This window comes from Phalacrocorax aristotelis, chromosome 7 (genome assembly GCF_949628215.1).
Source record: "Phalacrocorax aristotelis chromosome 7, bGulAri2.1, whole genome shotgun sequence".
NCBI classification, from domain to species: domain Eukaryota; kingdom Metazoa; phylum Chordata; class Aves; order Suliformes; family Phalacrocoracidae; genus Phalacrocorax; species Phalacrocorax aristotelis.
This window is the reverse complement of record NC_134282.1, coordinates 46,525,171-46,537,372: the sequence shown is the minus strand read 5'-3', so window position 1 is coordinate 46,537,372 and position 12,202 is coordinate 46,525,171. Positions and strand designations below refer to the sequence as shown.

Here is a 12,202-nt window from a genome sequence, read left to right as displayed (position 1 = left end):
GGTGACAATAGAGCCCCGGTGGGACCCGAACAAAGAATTTGAAAGTAGTTAAATTGCAGGACACGTCCTTCGCCTGGGTGCTTGAATTTAAAAAAAAAAAAAAAAAAAGAAAAAGAAAGAAAAAGAAAGAAAAAAGAAAGAAAAAAGGGAAAAAAACGGAGAAAAGAAAAGGAGAGAGACTTTTCTTTGGGCTGGTGAGAAAATGCTCAGGGTAAAAGTTGGTTTGGCGTCTTCATTTCAGCGACAATGGAGCAGAGCTAATTCAATAGGAAACGCGGGGATTTTTTAATGAAAAGACCGCCAGGGTTACACCGAAGTTAAGCTCTTGTGAATTAATTATTAGGGCAAATAAACTGGGGAGGAAGGGGGGGAAGCGCTCGGAGGGAGTGTTGCAATTTCTTAATATTCTCCTTTTCGTGTTTAACGACAATGCCATTAGGTTTTCGACTCTGGGTGAGCAAAAGGATTTCTTACACTCCCCGGGAAGACGAGAAGATGCTTTTTTTTTTTTTTTTTAAACGGTATTACTTAATTGCTTTTAAAATAAAATACTACGGAATTTGGCAACGAGCTCCGGTTTCTGCTGGCGGTGGCATTTGGGGTTGTATTTCCTTCCGTGGCAAGTCACAGATGCAAAAAGAAAAATAACGGGGGAATTTAAAAACACGCATGTAAAGGCGAGGCGGCGCGTTCGGCTGTTGCAGATCTCTCGGGCTCGATCGGTTTATTTTTTCCTACATAGAAAACCCGCCCGGGGATCCCTGTGTATTCATCGGGGCGGCGAGAGGCTCCCCAGAGCCGCTCCGGGCAGCGGTGGAGTGGATCCGAGATAAAAAAATAGGAGCCAGGTTAAACGCAGGAAGGAAGAGGAGGAGAGGTCGGAAGCGGAGGCAAGGTGTGCCAGGAGGGGCTCGGGGGGCGTTTGAGGGGCATTTTTTGCCTGGCCGCAGAGGCTGCAGCGTGTGTGCGGTTCTAGAAAGAAGATGAAGAGAGGAATGGAGAAATGGGAGCGGAGGAGAGAAGCGCAGGCGGTACCTGCCGTGCCTGCGCCCCGGTCCCGGCTCGCCGCAGCCGAAGCGGTCCCCGGGGCTCGGCCTGACCCTCGGGGCGGGGCCGGCCCTGCCCGGAGCGGAGGGACCCCACCTCCGGCGCCGGGGGCGGTCGGTGCCCCGGCTCTGCCGACGGCTGCGGCCGAGCCGGGCCGGGCCGGGCCGGGCCGTACCGGGCCGGGCCGTGCTCGGGAGCCGCGGGAACGTTCAGCATTTGGACAGTGGTGCGGCGGCGGGCCGGGGGCGGCGGGGAGCAGGGGACGGCTGCAGCCCTTTCCCTGCTCGTCGTGGCGGGGGGTTTCCTCGAGGGAACGGGGACCCCGCTGAGGGGGCTCCCGGGATGCGGGGTGGGTGGGGGGCCCGGCTCCGGGTCTGCCCCCGGAGAAGCGCTCCCCGGGGCCGGCGGGCAGAGTGGGGCGTCCGGCGGTGCGACGGGGCGCCCGGGGGAGCGGCGGCGGCCCCGCGGGCGCGGGGGGCGGCGGGTCTCGCCGCGGGGGGGGGGACGACAGGGGACACACACGGCCCCTCTTCCCCGCGCAGCCCCGTCCTCGGGGGGTAATTAAGGGGTGAGGCGGAGGGGCTGCGCTTTCTGCTTGGCGGAGCCTGCCAGCCACCAACCCCCGCCGCCACCGCCGCCTTCCTCCCGTCCTCCTCCTCTCCCCCTCCCTCCCCCCGCCTCTTCCCCTCCCCCTCTCCCTCCTTCTCCTCCTCTCCGCCATGGTTGGAGTGAATCGGAGGCTGCCGGGCTGACGTCAGTGCGGGCAGAGCCTGCCGCCGGCGGCAGCTCCCGGCCACCGACCAGAGCGGCACCGGCAGCAGCAGCGGCCGGGAAGACGCGAGGAGCCCGGGCAGAGCCGCCCCCGCCGGCCCGCGCCCTGGGCTGGGGGCCGCGGGGGCCGCTGCTCGGCCGGGGTTGGGGGGGGCCTGCCCGCCCCCCCCCCGCCCGCTCGCCCGGGGCTCGAGTGGCGGGGGGGAGCAGCCCCCGCCGCCCGTTTCGCCCGTGGACCGGCGTCCTGCCCTCGGCACGGCTGCAAGAGTGAGTGTCGCGGCCGGGCAACGCCGCTTGGCGGGGCGGCCCCGGGGCGGCGGGAGGGCACGGGGGGACTTCTCCCCTGGGGGGGGCGGGGGGCACACCGCGGCCGGGGGGGAGGAGGGATGCAGGGAGGGAGGGAGGAGGCGAAGTTGGGCCAGTCCCGTCGGGAAGCTGGGCGCCTGCAGGTGCCGGCACCACGCGGGACCGGGACCGGGACCGGGACCGGGACCGGGACCGGGACCGCCCCGCGCCGCTCCCCGGCCCACCCGTGGCGGGGGACGAGCGGGAGGCACGGGGGACCTTTTGGTGCCGGGGACGCCTTTGCTCCGGCAGCCTCCCCCCAGCTGCCCGGGACGTTGCGGCTCGGCAGCGGGACCTGGGGAGTGCCGTGCCCCGACGGGGCGGCGGGAGCCGGGGTCGGACGCTGCCGGGAGGCTGCCGAGCCGCCCCCGCACGTCCCCGCTCGCCGGCCGGAGGGGCGGCACCGGACGGAACGCCGCGACGAGGCCGAGCCTCTCGGGGGCACCCAGGCTTTAGGCCGCGGGAGAAATCCCTGCCGCCCGGGGAAGTTCTTATTCCCGGTGCAGCGGGGGGCTGCTGCGGGGCTTCGTTTATCGCGGTGGGGTGGGGGGGAGGGGGCCGGGGTGCCCCGCTCCCCTGCTCGGATTTACCGCCGAGGCGCAGCAGCGGGGCCGCCGCTACCCGTGCCCCGATCCACCACCAGCTTCTGGTGCTGGAGGATTTATTTCTTTTTTCTTATTTGCTGTATCTCTTTTCTTTGCCTTTTTTAAAATTATTTTTCTTTTTTTCTATTTTTCTTTTTTGTTTTCTTTCATTTTTTGTTTGGGTTTTTTTTTTCCCATCTTTATTCTCCCATTCATTCTTCCCTTCTGCCCTTCTCTTCCTGCGAACGCTTATTTCTTTGTGGTTTGCTTGTTTTTTTGGTTTTTTCCCCCCGTGTCTACCTGGAAGTGAAATGCATTTTAGGCCTCAGCCTTAAGGAAACCCGAATCCTAGCACTGCAGGTGGCCTGAGAGCCTGGATCCCCTCGACGTGCCGCCATCCCCGGCCCCGGGCCGGGCAGCATCTCGCTACGCCGAGCCAGGAGGCTCCGGGCCCCGGGTCCCGGCGGCAGGAGAGAAAAAAGAGCAGCCGGGGGCTGGGACGCCGCTGCTTTGCCTTTTCAGCGCCGGGGCTTGCTCAGAGGTGGCTTTTAATTGCTAAACAAAGCAAACGCGTTTCCTTCACGCCCGTCGGGAGCTGCCGCTTCTGTGCGAAGCCCCGATTGCGAGACGAAAAGCAAAAGATAATAATAAAAAAATTTTTAAAACCCACCAAACCCAAAAAACCCCCAACCAAAACAAGAAACAAAAAATAAAAAAAAGAAAACCAGTTAAGAGAAGATGCAGCTCAAGGCGGCGAGGTACTGGGGGTTACTCCAGGTTGGCTAAAAATAACTTCTCCTAATTAAAGAAAAGTGACGTCAGACGTGCAGGACGTAGAAGAGGGGAAGGCAGCGGACTCGTTACAGGGCGACCACGTTAAACCATCGCGGAGCGGCCGGGCGGGCGCTGGGCAGCGGGGCTCTCCCGAGGCGCGGCCGGGGGGGCCGCCCGCCGCCGGGTGACCCGGGGAGGGAGCGGCCGGTGGGGCCGCGCCACCCACGCGTGAGCGCGGAGCGGCAGCGGCGGGGCCGGCGGGCGGTGCAGCACCATGGCCAGAGCCGCGCCGGCACTCGCGCCCCTCCCCGTCCCGTCGGGCCGCCCGCAGCCGCCGGTCGGTTTCTCTCGTGGGTGCGTGCAGGGGAAGGAGGCTCCCACGGCCCCCGTGGGCGGCCCAGGTGAGGCAGGACCTCCGGAGCCCGGGCAGCCCCCGCCGGTCCCTCCCAGGCTGCTCGCCGACGCTTTGCGCCGTGCCAAGGAGCCATTTTGTACGGATGCTGCTAAAATTGCGCCAAAAAACCAAACCAACTCTAACCCCCCAAAAAATACAAAATAACAACAACAACAAAAAAAACCACCCCGAAGCCTTAAAAAAATAAACCACAAAATGCTCCAAGCGCAAGGTGCAATTTTCTCCCAGGTGCTGGGGTTCTGCCCGCACGGAGTGGATTGAGGCGAGGGCTCCGACCAGAGCGAGGCATTGAAGGAGCGGGGTGGGGTTGGTGGTGTAATAGTATTATATATATTTCTGCCAAGAAAATCGCCTTCTTTGCCCGGCGGGGAGGGGGGACCCCGTCCCCAGCCCCGAGCAGCCAGGCGAGGCGCGGTGCCTCACCCGCAGCATCCTTGCCCGAGCGACACGGCGGCCCTTGGGCTCGGCACGGCGGGCGGGAGACCTCGCACGGCGGCAGCCGGGCAAAGCTGCGCCTTGTCGGGCCCGGCTCTGCCCGCCCGGGTCCCCCTCGCCGCTGCCGCGGGGCCGGAACGGGGACGCATCGCCGCCGGAACGGCCCCGGGAGCGGGGGAAGCTGCCGGCGGCGCCCCACGCTGCTCCCCGCCGCCCCGGCCCCGTGGTGAGTAACGGGGACTCCCCCCTCCTGGGGGGAAACTGAGGCCGGGCCGCGGCCCAGGCAAGCCCCCCGTGCCCCCGTTTCCGCTGCCCCTGGGAGGCGGCGGGGCGGGCGGGCGCCTTCCTCCGGCCCAGCACGGGGAACGTACCGGCACCCATCACCCAAAAAGCGACAGCGGTAAATTAGGAGAAAAATCCAGGGCCGGAAATTAAGGAGATCCGATTCACGGCAATTTCCCCCGCCCAGCCCACCCTCCTCTCTCCGGGGCAGATTAAAATAAAGCCCAGCCGAGCCCCCTCCCGAGCGGCTCCGGGCCCCGGGGAGGGCACCGCGGGGCTGGGGAGGGAGCAAAGATTTCTCCCCACAGTCCGCAGCCCCGTCGGGGCGGCCGGGGTACCCCCGGGCCCGTTTCTCGTTAGGGGGGAGGCAGAAAGGAGCCGACGGTTACCGGGAGCCGGGTAGGGCGTCCGGGCTCGCAGGAGCAGCGCCGGGAGCAGCGGGGCTGGCAGCGCTCAGCCTTTAGCTTTTAGCCTAATTGAGGTGGTAGAATTTATTTACTTCATTTTAAACTTACTCTTTTTTTTTTTTTTTTTTTTTTTTTTTTAAGGGGATGGAGGGGAAGGGGGAGGCGAGGAGAGGAAGGAAAAAATACTCGAGCGGAGCTCGCCGGGAGCCGGAGCCGGCGGGAGCGGCGGGCATTGCTCAGCCGCGGCTGCTCCCGCCGCGATCGATCCGTTTCGCGGATCCCTCGTTTTGCAGCAGGTCACATTTACCTTCGCCTCGGATTTAAAGAAGGCGATGTTTGGAAGGGGCGTGGGATTACATTTTATTTTATTTTATTTATTTTATTTTATTTTATTTTATTTTATTTTATTTTATTTTATTTTATTTTATGCGGAGAAGGTCAGAGAAGCACCCAGATATTTACCTTCTGGCATTTTATTATTATTTTTGTTTTTATTTTTTGTACATGCCGGATTCGTCGCTTACACGCACATCGCGTTAAGAACCTGCACGGGAAATAGCAAAACCTGGAGAGGAAATAATTAAAATGAGGAGGGAAAGGGGAGCAGAGAGGAAGGGTGCCGGATCGCGGGTGCGTCCCGGCCCCGGCTGCGCCTCGGACCGGGCGGGCCCCGCGCCTGGCTGTGGGGAGGCCCTTGCGGCTGCCCCCGGGGGCCGAGGCCGGACGGGGCGGGCGCTGCTGGGGGGGAGAGGGTGTGTGAGGGGTGCGCTGGCTTGGGGGGGGTACGGCGTGGTGGGGACCGGGGAAAGGCGGAAGGGAAGGTCGGGAAAAGGGAAGAAAATGGACGGAAAGGGAAAAGGAGGGGAAAAAGAAAGGCCGGGGAAGGGGAGAAAAGAAAGGGAGAGGAGGGAGTGCCGAGGACAGGGAGAGGGAAGTTAGCGGCAGGTGGGTCCCCCCGCGCCGTGCCAGGCCATGCCGTGCCGGCATGCTTCCCCCCTCCCCCCCCGCTGCCGGCCCAGCAGAACACGGCGAGGGGGCGGGGGGCAGAGCCACCTCCGCGCAGGCCGGAGAGCAGGCACGGCGGGCGGAGGGAGGCCGGTGGCGGGGCGCGGGGGTGTGCGCTGTCCTGCCCGGTGTCGCGCCGTGCCGTGCCGAGCCGAGCCGGCCGGCCCGCCCCGTCCAGGCGCGGGGGCGCGGCGCGACCCGCCGCTCTTTGCCGGTCGGGCCGGGGCTGGGAAAGCGCGGGAAAGGGGGCGCTGATTTAAATGCGGTGTCGGGGATTGGCTGTGCGCCGGCGTGACGTCACTTCCCAAAGGGGGCGATCGCCCCGCGAGGGGAGCAGAAGTTGGGCGGCGGGCGGGAGCGCGGGTGTCGCTCGGGCGGGCCGGGACGGGAGGGGACGGCGGCGGGACCGGCCCGGGGCAGCGCCCCTCGGCACGGCACGGCACAACACGGCACGCCCGGTGCGGCTCCCCCCGGCTTCCCGCAGCCCGTCCCGAGCCCCGGCGCAGCCCGCAGCCGGCGGTGCCGCCCGCAGCTCGTCCCCTCCATCTCCTATTTATCTTCTTCTCTTTATTTCCTTTTTTTTTTTTTTTTTTTTTTTTTTTTTTTTTTTATGTCTGTCTGTGTGTGTTCCCGGTGGCAGCTCCCAGCCGCCCTGCCCCGGCCGTGCCCGCACCCTGAGCGGACGGACAGACGGACGGATGGCCGGCATCCCCGACGGAGGGATGTTTCTGTCTTTGGTTATCTAGCTGTATGAGTGTTGTGGAGCCATCATAAAGCTAGATAACCGAAAGTAGAAATGACTTCCAGACCTGCTCGCCCGGGGGAAGCGGCCGCAGCGGGACCGGCGGTGAGGAGCCCACCCGACCCTCCGCCCTCGGTGCTCCAGGTAATGGGCCGCGGCTCCGCGCTCCCCCCGTCGGGCCGCTCCGGCACCGGCAGCCCGGGGCTTCGCGGGGGCGGGCGGGGGGACCGGCGAGGGGGAGGCGAGCCCCACGCGAATGCGTCCATTGCCGAAGAAATCCGGGGTCTAACTCTCGGTTAAACGCACCTCGAAATGCACTCCCAGGCTGCGAGGGGTCGCGGCTTGTGGGAGATGGAGGGGGCGAGTGCCCTCCCCCGATAAACCTTCCCCGCCCCAGCCTGCGGGTCAGACCTCGAAAAACCCCCGCTTTTGGCTGTTTTCCTTTTTCTCCTCTCTTTTTATTTTTTCGGCTTTGGGTTTCATCCTGGCCTCCCTTTGGAAGGTCAAGTTGGCGATAACGTGATCACTTTTCTTGTGCGGTGGCTGTTGCTTTTGTCCGTAGCTGGAGGGAGGGTGTTCTCCGGGGAGGGGGATGCCCGGGAAAGGGGTCCTGCTGCTGGATGCACCCCTCCGGCGTGCAGCCGCCGGCCCCGGGGCTTCTTTGGGAGCACAAAGCCTCCCTCGCTTCTGCCGCAAGCCCCAGAAGTTGAAAGATAAAATGTATTACGATGTCTGGCAAATAATGAAAAAAAGAAAAAAAGGAAGGAAGGAAGGAAGGAAGGAAGAAGAAAGAAAGAAAGAAAGAAAGAAAGAAAGAAAGAAAGAAAGAAAGAAAGAAAGAAAGAAAGAAAGAAAGAAAGAAAGAAAGAAAGAAAGAAAGAAAGAAAGAAAGAAAGAAAGAAAGAAAGAAAGAAAGAAAAGAAAGAAAAAGCAATTGGCAAATCTGCATTCCGTTCCCATGGCGACACAAAGCACCGCGCTCTCCGCCGAGCCTCCCCGGCACGTTTCCCCAGCTGGCGTGGGGCGAGCGCCCCTGGCCGGGGCCGGGGTCCCCCGGGCCCCCCCGGCGCCCTGCAGCAGGGCGTGGGGCATCGCCGCCAGCCCTCCGCCCGCCGCTGGCCGTTTCCACCCCGCAGGGATGATCCCCGCACTGTCACAAACCCACGCTGGCCGTGACAGCTCCGGGGAGGCTGCAGCAAAAAAGATTCCCGTGGCTGGGGTTGCGAGTGGGCTGTGTGCTGGCTCTCTGTCCCCCGGGAGATGCTGCGGGAGATGGGGAGCAGGGGGCGAAGGATGGTGCCGCTCTCCCGCTGCTCAGAGAGGTGGAGCGTGGGTACCCTGCCCCATCGTTTTCACTGTGGCTGGGCACCCCTCGCGGAGGGGAGAGGGTAGCATCGCAGGGCTGAGACGCCCGTGCCCACTGGTGTGTGGGGATGGCGAGAGGTGGGAGCTCTGCGCACCTTGGAGGCAGGTTTTCCACCTTCCCTTGCATGGGGTAATGGCGTCAGACACCACGTAGGCCCGCAAAGCTAAATATGCCTGTGGACCCTTCCAGGGCCAGCAAAGCACCGCCATAACCACAGTAAGGAAAAAGGATCTCAGCCTGAATTTTGCTATACCAGGAGAAAGAAAAGTTCTGGGGAGCTGTTGTTGTTATATATTCTAATGAGAAGTCATTGGAGAAATTAAAAAGGGCAGAGAAAGACGAAGACGCCAGCACTAATTCCGCAGGAAGCCTCCCAGGGAAAAGGCTGTGTGAGTGTGAACGCTGAAAAGCATGAAGGCCTGGAATTAGACTATCATTTAGAAAGCGTTACTAATCTGAAGTTACAGCAGTAATTCCATGATTTGCTGGGTCCCACACGCAGCGCCAGAATTAAAGATACGGATTTTCTAGAAATGTAACTCAACTGTGGCACCAAGTGTCGGCGAGATCCGAATGAATCATTCATTCCAAAGGCAGCGAAAGACGTGTCATTAAGATCCAACCTCCTTCTCTCCAGCCCATCTGGAATATGTATGCTCGATGCAATCCCAGAAATTGTGGAAGAGATTGGAGGTGGGGAGGAGGGAATGTAGTCCTTGCCCTCCTTTATTGTGTTGGCTATTTTTAAAAAATAATTTTCCAATTATTTCCACAATATTGTGAGTGGCACTCAATTCTTCACTGATTAATTTTTTTTCCCCCCTTCTGCACGCTAGCATCCAGTCAGGTGCAAACGGTTTCAGTGGAGATGCTTTAAAACTAGACTGAACAAAGCAGGAGGGAGCTGAGCAAGGTGGTTGATGAATGCATTTATTCCGGAGTACTGATTTGATGGGGGATGGAGGAAAGAAACATTCAAATTCCTAATGAATATAATTCAGGAGGAATCATTCGACCAGCATGTTAGAGAAAATCTGTTTGGTGGGAGTGTTTCTGCACTGGCAGAACCCAGGAGGTATTTCTGTCCCTGGCTTTTGTAATTGCAAAAGGTGAAAATAGAAAAAGGGGATCTGAGGAAAAAAAATATATACACACATATAATAAATGTCTTTGTGTGTGTGTATATAAATACATATATATATAATTTTATGAAATAAAATGGAAGTGTGGAAGTCTATGTCTACATGTGAACTCTTACAAAGGATCGATGCAAGCTTTTTCACCTTGCTATTCGATCAGCTGGTCAGAAACCACCCTTGACTCCTAAATTTTTTTCTCCCCAAAATTGCCTGTTCTGAGCTGATTTTTCAGGCAATTTTTCAGGCTGTGGACTTGGCTCGCTTGTCCCAGAGCGGTTCCCCCAAAGGGGATTGACAGGGACTGAGCAATTTAGCCTTTAGTTTCCAGGAGAGAGAAACCACGCTTGAATTTTTACTGGCACTTAATTTCTTAATTTTCGCCCCTGTTGTCAGCCTGAACCTGTGGATGTCTGGGGGAAGCCTGGAGGCACCCCCCCATTAACCAGGGAGGTGGCAGGCAGTGATGAGGGATGGGTGGCACGAGCATCCCCAGCTCATGTGTGCATGGGTGGGGGGCAAGGAGGCAGATAACCCCCCCGGTACATCCCTGCTCCTGAAATACCTGCTGCATTTAGAGAGTCCCCAGCAGCCCACTGCCTCTGCTCATTTTTTTTTTTAAGCGCCGCAGTGGAAGGAGGGTCCCCAAGGGTCCGTCTTTGGGCTAGGGATGGATTTTGGCTACATGCGGGTCTCTTTGCGGCTTAGCCTTTTGCCCTGTTTGCATAGCAGTTGGCTTCAGCCAGATCTTTTCCCCGGCACAGCCCAAATCCAGAAGGGAAGGTGTCTTTTTTTGGCTGTGCAGGGAGAAAAACCCAAGTCCTGGTGTTCATGGTCCTTGCTGGTGGGTTCCTCTTCTCGGTGGGAGCGATAGGATGCAGCGTAGGCCAGACGTGGGTGAGGTTTCTGGAGCTGGGCCGTGATGTCTTTGTTCTTGAGGCAGAGCTGGGGATGGGCAGAGGAAGCCAGAAACGGAAGAATCGGCGTGTGCCATTGGGGGATAAATGGAAAATATAATTTGTGGGTTTCACCCCAGGGAAATGATGCCCTGGGACACTGTGTGCTTCAACACGTTATTTCCCATCTTTTCCTAAAACTTGGCCGCTGTGCAGTGGGTTTGGCTTGAGGCAGGAGGTGAAGGCAGTTTGTACCAGGTACCCGGGGAAGCCAAACCCACCCGGGCTCAGGGGTAGATGGAGAAGGGGCTGTTCATCCCTGCCATCCGAAGGAGCCGCCTTGGGACCTGGGCCATGCGAGCCCTCCTGCTTGGTTATGGATGAAAATCCATCAATGGGTATTTTTGCTGGATCGCCTGGCAATGGCGGGTTCGATGCCTGAAGCCAGGCTCGGCCATTTCTTTTGTCTCTCTCTCGGCTCCCACCCCTTCCCCGCACCCTTGATGCAGGCGGACGGTGCTTCCCTTTACCTGCTGCTCTGCCCTGGCATTGTCCATGCTGCTGGAGAATGGGCAGAGCTCAGGGGCTTGGAGGGTCCATCCCGCCTGCGGCTGCAGATGGGTGCTGCTCATGCACTGGGGAGGGAGCGCGGCCGAATGCCAGAAACATGCTTTCTCATGTCTCGGTGGAGGGAGGGTGCTAATGTGGCATCTGCAGGTGTTGGGATTTTCTCCCAGCTGTAAGCGCTGAGGTGCTGGCACCTGGCATGTGGCAGTGCATGCGCCCCATTTGTGGCGTGGGTACCACATGTCACCCCTGCCAGCGGTGCTGCCACATCGCGGCCCCTCGGTCACCCTGAGCTTCCAGAAATCCTCAGGGGCAGTGAGCGTAAGATGGCTGCATGGCTGCCCGCGCTGGCTTCCCCAGCACATGGTGCTGGGAGTTGCCTTTCCAGGTCAGGGAGTTCTGAGTTTTGTGCCCACAAGTCCCGTCACCTGGGGAATGTGTTTGCCAAGAGCCCAGCTGCAAAAGCATCCTCTCGGCCCGCTCATCCTCCATCCCTCCAGGCACGCGTGCTCGGGACCAAAGCTTGTGCTGGTACAAGGCTGAGGCATCACGCTGCCTGCGGCCAGGCTCCCGGCATCCTCAGAGAGTCAGGATGGGGCTATGGCTTTCACGTTTTCAGGTGCCATCTAATATTTATTCAGGGGCTCAGGTTTGGTTAGGAACGTTTGCCTCGAAAGCTCAGGAGTGGGGGTACAAAAAAGAAAATGGAGGGGAGCAAAAGAACACAATCTCCGGCAGTTAGCTGTCTCTTGGAAACTCAGCTTGCTGTTCCTATAGAGGCTTTCTCTTTTCCTTCACCCTGGTCTGGCCTTAAGTACCACTTTAAGTGGGCTTTGCTCATTCACATCCAGGCTCCTTAGAGCAATTGAGCCCGCGGGGGTTTGAAAAGAAGGGACAGTCCTTCAATGGCAGGACCTTGGGCCAGGCTAATTGGTTTTGGTTCAAGGGGATACTGGATTTGTGAAAAGCCCAAAGACATCTTTCCCACGCCAAATCCTGGCTCTTCAGAGGGGGAAGTGAGGGGTGCCGGGTGGGGAAGGGAGCTGAAAGAAAGATGGTTTAGTGGAGGAACCTTCATAAGGACACAGGCGCCCACTGGCCTCGGCAGGGATGGGTGCAGTGGCAGGCTGCGCCCAGGGTGGCCCGGTGGCAGGGGGACGGGGTCCCTCCTCACAGGGCCAAGTGGATGGCAGTGGCTGGCTCCCAGTGGCACGCTGGTGGCCATGGCCTGGTTTCATTAAAACCAGGCATTTTCTGTGCACGCCAGACTGCCATGGAGATGCCAGGAGCGAAGGAAGGATGGGACCCAGGTCCAGATACCAAATCGCTTCGGTGTGTTTGCATGTGCGGCTGTGGGAGGAATTTGCTGAGGTCTTTTGTATCTCATTTGGATTTGGGAATTTATTTATTTTTAAACATTGACTCTCTCT

General features: G+C 59.7%; 1 long non-coding RNA gene across 2 annotated transcripts in view; it reads left to right on the top strand.

Moving 5' to 3' along the window:
- The first annotated feature begins 6,261 nt into the window (after positions 1–6,261).
- The window catches only part of LOC142060409 (uncharacterized), a 36,463-nt gene continuing 30,522 nt past the window's right edge, over positions 6,262–12,202 (top strand). The window contains exon 1 of one of the 2 annotated variants that reach the window (XR_012661724.1): positions 6,262–6,951. This is a non-coding gene — a long non-coding RNA (uncharacterized LOC142060409). The remainder of the gene's footprint in view (positions 6,952–12,202) is intronic. The other variant, XR_012661723.1, reaches the window with a different exon arrangement.